At 38.9% G+C, this 5,678-nt stretch overlaps 1 pseudogene; it reads left to right on the top strand.

Annotated features, from left to right (window-relative positions):
• The first annotated feature begins 631 nt into the window (after nt 1-631).
• LOC110567617 (alpha-endosulfine-like) lies at nt 632-5,295 on the top strand (annotated as a pseudogene).
• The last annotated feature ends 383 nt before the right edge of the window (nt 5,296-5,678 follow it).

Raw genomic sequence — 5,678 nt, 5'->3', positions numbered from 1 at the left:
TCTAGTAGTTTCTAAAATTATTAAACATAGAGTTACTATATGACCCAGCAATTTTACTCCTAGAGATATACCCAAGAAAAATGCAAACATATGTCCACACGAAGACTTGTGTACAAATGTTTATAGCAGCATAAAGGCACAGTTCAAATAAAAAACATAAATTTCAAAGCCACTTTTAAATATTTCTATGTATATAAAATGTTGTAAAGTTTTATTTGTATCAACCAGTGATTACATATTAGTCATAGTAATATTAAAGTATTTAACTTATTATTTGATTTTAATTAGACTTACTCATTTCTTGCTTGGGATTCTCAATAGTGCTCTGATAATCAAAACAGTAGACAGAAAAGAATTCACTTTCTTTGGTGTAGCTTTTGGCCAATTAGTACTTGTCAAACAACAATGAGGATATTATCTGAGGTCAACTTTAACAATTCTTTTATTTTCCTTGCTTGCAAATGAGTACAAGTGCACACATACAATATTTCTTTCATTGAAGCCACCAAAGAAGTGGCAGGCCGAAAAGAAAAGAAAAAAGGAAAAAAAGGCAAGAATCATGTTTAAAACATCACCCATAGAAAAAATAATTCTCAAAATTAACTATATTTTCATTAAGTTTAAGTCCGGGATGGAGAGCATGCTTAGCAGGTGAATCAGTTTGGATTAGGCTTGGCTCCTTAAAACAGCAAAAACAAAAATCCCCAATAAAAGTAGCTTTACAAGCAGAAGTTTATTTTTCTCACGTAAAAGCAATCCTGAGTTTGTCAGTCAAGGGCTGGTATAAGTGTTCCTCAGTGTCATCAGGAAACCAGACTCCTTTCGGCTTCCCACTCCATATCTGGATGTGATCCTTGTTCAGCAGTATTATCTACTTTGAAGAGTAAAATGAAAGAAGACAAGAAGGGCTCACCCAACACTTCTTATGACTGATAATTGGCACTTAGTCATACAACTAACTGCAATGGATACCTGAAGGTGTAATCCTTTGGTTAAGCTAAAAATATATACATCTAAACTAAGGAAGGAGGAGAAAGTGAAAAGGAGGCAATACCTAGAAATCTCTGCTATAAGAGTGGTGTAACAATCATCAACATTTCTGTCATTCCAAGTCTAATCAAGTAACGAGCATAAACGATTTATATTTGTAAACTGTACTTAGAAATTTTCAATTGGCTTCCATAAATTTAATGTAAACTTTTAAGTTTTTATTCTACTTTTATGTGCCGATGGTAATTATCCTGCAGCCATGTTAATCATATATATTTTTCCAAAGCTGTGTGCCAGATCAAAAAGTTATAATGTTCAATATATACAATGAGCTGTTTTCAATCACTGTGCAAAAAAAGAGAAATATTTAGAAAAAACAAGTAATCATTTAAGTAATAGCAGAGTCTGAAACAATTTGTAGGATACCATGTCAATTTCTCACGAAACATGGAGACTTTTCCCCCTCTAGCTGCTTGAAGATGGCTGTGAATTATTTGATTCCTCCTACTGTTGAGACTGGCTTCTACTTCTCCTCTCAGTAACCTGGCTATCTCTGCAATATATTTCCAATAATAGAATGACTCGCAAACAATGCTATGTAACTTCTGAGGCTAAGTCTTAAGGGATTTGCAGTGTTTTCCTTCATTGCTTGAATTACTTTTTTTTGGAACCCAGTTGCCATATTCTTAAAGTCTAAGCCAAGTTGAGAGGCCATGTCAAGAAGAAACAAAATACAAGCCAATGCTAACTGCTAGTCATATGCATGAATTATATTATATGATGGAGCCCAGTCAGATATGCAGATATCTGCATTCTCAGCTGAGACAAAGAGTAAATAGAGTAAACTAATCCAGATGAACCTGTCAAACCTTATGAAATGTAGTACATTTTTTAGGCCACTAAGATTTGTTATACAATAATGTATAACTAACACACACACATAACTGATGCACGCACCCTCCCATGTTAAATCAGTGATAAAATACAATTTGTTTTCATATGGTGTTAGACTTAAAATATTTGTTTTCTTTCTAAAATAATGATTCTTAAACTTGTTAAATCATTAAGAAATGCCAGTTGCTCCTATGAATCAAGACTATGTCTTCACACCTTTAAATCTGTACTGCCTGGACTAGCAGTAGACTGAGTCATTATGTAAATATTTATTTAAGAAAAGATGCTTTTCAAGGGATACATATTTATAATGTCAAAAGTAAGTGAGGTATAAGGAATGAAAACTTTTTGATAAGCCATGTAAAAATCTCAAGAAAAAATTTATTCTTTTGGAAATTATTTTGAGCATTTTAAGGAGAATGACATTTACAGATAGAATGCTTTCCTTCAATAAAAAGAAAATAAAAAAAGGAAGGACTAAAAAAGAAAACCACTTTTGGTAATCTCTCATTTTGTTAGGCATATTAAATTGACCTTTGATTTCTGGCTATTTTTCAAAACATATTTCCTGTACTGTTTGTAGAGTTCTGCAAGTTTAAAGTTCAGAGCCAAATTTGGATTTTATATGTTTTTATTACATTGTAAAGAACAAGACTTTAGACTACAGACATTTTTTATATGCCCCTCATGTGATTACCTTGTGAATTTAATAGTCTATGCCATTTAAATTTCCCCTTTCTAATTCTAAAAGGTGATATGGAATCTATGCTTGACAAAGATTCAACATAAAGATAAATTTTGATTGTAACTTATGATTCTTCTATACTACTGAGAGTATGTAATTATGAAGAATAGCTCAAGAAAATATTCTTAAAGTTACAAAAAATTATGAAGCTTAGAAATAAAGACATTTCATCTAAGAATACCTCCTTATTTAAGAATGTAAATAATTTCTTGAGTAACCTAGAAAGAGTATCAGTAATATAGAAAAAAATTATTCATACCTTAAAACCATATAAAGAAAATATAATAAACAATATAAACTATTATCAGAACTACATAACTGTTGTACTTTTCTATACAACAAACATATTCCATGATTTTAATAGAATTTCAGGCATTTATTAAAGATACCATTGATGCATGGCATCTATAAAATATTTCAATTTAGACAGCTTTGAAATGGCTAACCGTACCCAGCACTCACCTCCTCTACAAAGAAGGACAAAAGAGCAAGTAGATAGCCCCATGTTGAATGGAGCTTCTAAGAGAGAACACTGGAATTCAGCAAGGAAATGACAGGAAACCTCTGAAACACTGAAGAATAGAGAACTGAAGCAGCCAGCCTAATCAGTATTGGCTTGGAGCCAGGAGGAACTCTTCATTGAGGGGAAAGGGTAGGCACAATATTCCCAGTGGTCCACATTCCTATGCAAACTCCTACAATCCAGCCAAGGGAGAGCCTCTCAGCCCTCATGGGCCCCAAGACTAGTATAAGGAGTTGCCCGGAGTCCACACAAAGGCATAGTTCCAGAGAGGGACTTTGCACTGGGTCCCACACACTATGGGAGACCCAACCAACTGCAGCACAGCACCATTTTGAGAGCCTGACTAATTACATCCTGCTCTAGGGCCCAACAGCCCTGCATCTCCACAACCCCAATGATATCCCTCAGAGGGCTGCAGTGTTATGATGCCAACTAGACCCAGCAGTATAGCATGTTGCCTAGCACTCTAGCCACACAATATCCTAGACCCCAAAGAAGAGGAGGTGCAGTGCAACAAGGAGGCTGCCACTGACAAGTGGAGCTAAAGCATACACGCCCCCCACCCCACCCCAAAGAGCTTGAGAGCTGCATGCCCAGGGCTGCTGCTACCACTGTAAGCAACCTCACTTCCTCTAGCAGCAAGGCCACTGCTCATGCCTTCAGGGGGCCTGGGTACTGGCATGAATAGGCATGCCATCCAGGTCCCTAGGGATCAATCTGCCCAACCTGTGGCCTTCAGTACCTGCACACACTACTGGGGTTCCTGAAGACAGGCCCACCCCATCACCACTGCTGTCTGTGCATGCTGCCTGGGGGGCCTGGGAGTAGGCCTGCCCTGCCTGCTTCCACCAGCACACAGATGCACTGTCCAGGGACATAAGAAATGAGACCACCTCACTCACTATCAGCACCCGCATGAACCTCCCTGGGACCTGGTGACCAGCTCACCCAGCCTATCACCACCACTCCTAGCACCTGTGCATGCCACTCAGGGACCTGAAGTAAGTCTGCAGCCACAATTACCACCAGAAATGCCATGCATGCCATCCAAGAACACAAGACCCTACCCACCTGGCCCACCACTGCCAGCACCCACACAAGGTGCTTGGAGGCCCAAGGACTGGTCCACCTTTGCTGGTACTCACACTACTCAGGGGCCCAAGGACCTGCACATCTAGCTTGCTGCTGCCACCACTGACACCCAAGGACTGTCTCTCCTGGCATTCCTGTCCTGAGTAAAACCTCACCATAGCCTCTGCTAACCACTGCAATTGAGGAATTCACAGACACTGTTTATAACTGAAAAAAGTATACAGACAGTATACGATTGCAGCCACCCAGCATCAAAGCCAAAGCATGCTACTCAACCAATGCTATAGATACATGTATAGAAAAAAGTCTTTCTCTACATAAGCCAATCCATAAAATTTGGAGTAACTCAAACCAAATGCAAAGATGTCAACATAAGGACACAAGAAATACATAAAAGCAAAGAAACATGACATCTCCAATGAGAAACAATACTTCTCCAGTAACAGATCTCAAAGAAAAGAAAATCTATGAAGTGTCTGAAAAATTATTCAAAATAGTGATATTAAAGAAACTAAGTGAGATACAAGAGAACACAGATAAATGATACAAATAAATCAGAAAAACAATTTATGGCTATTTTGACTGAGCAACCCTGGTGACAGGAGTCAGAGCAGCAGGTTAGTTGTCCCCATTTCCCTTCCCCTTTCCCTTTTCCGGTTGACTTTCTGGGTCTTCCTATACTCCACAGACTCAGTCCCATCACATCCCAGCAACAAGAAAAAGAGAATCCTATGGAGAAGACCAGCAGGGAGAACAGTGATGCAGGAGAAAGAAGGTATTGTCTCTGAGAGAGCTGAGGAGCCAAAGCTGAAGTCCAAATACCTGAGCCTACGATAAGAGCCTGGAGGCTCTGACTTCCTCATGAAGATATTACAGAAAGGGAAAAGATATTTTGATTCAGGAAACTACACCATGTCCAAAGCCAAGATGAAGAATAAGCAGCTGCCTAGTGCAAAACTGGACAAGAACCTGGTAACTGGTGACCACATCCACGCCACAGGATCTGCCCCAGAGAAAGTCCTTGGTTATCACCAGCAAGCTTGCAGGGTAACTCAGGCTGCCCTCTCCTACTATTTCTTACCCCACTGGATGTTTATATGTTATAGGCAGGGATGAAATGGGCACCTAGTCAGATCTTAGTTTACTAGGCAGAAATGACTATGATTCTCCTCATGGCTGCTGAGAAGGTAATGTAAGTTGAAGAGGGGCTCTGAGTCCATTCCTTTGGTTAAATTGAGACTCCTACCTCCTCCCTATAGACCAGGTAGGGCCCAGAAATAGGAAAGACTAGGATTGGATAAGTCTACAAATGCTTTCTCTTTTATGAGAAAATGGAGAGATGTGATTTCTCCTTTTGGAGGGGAATATCCCAAAATTTATTAAGCTGAGCCTTGGGAATAATATGGCAGGTTTAACATCCAAAAGCTAACCTGA

The sequence above is a fragment of the Aotus nancymaae genome, unplaced genomic scaffold, assembly GCF_030222135.1.
Source record: "Aotus nancymaae isolate 86718 unplaced genomic scaffold, 86718_ANA_hifiasm-v0.15.2.pri h1tg000008l, whole genome shotgun sequence".
NCBI classification, from domain to species: Eukaryota; Metazoa; Chordata; class Mammalia; order Primates; family Aotidae; genus Aotus; species Aotus nancymaae.
This window is presented reverse-complemented; position numbering and strand designations above follow the sequence as displayed.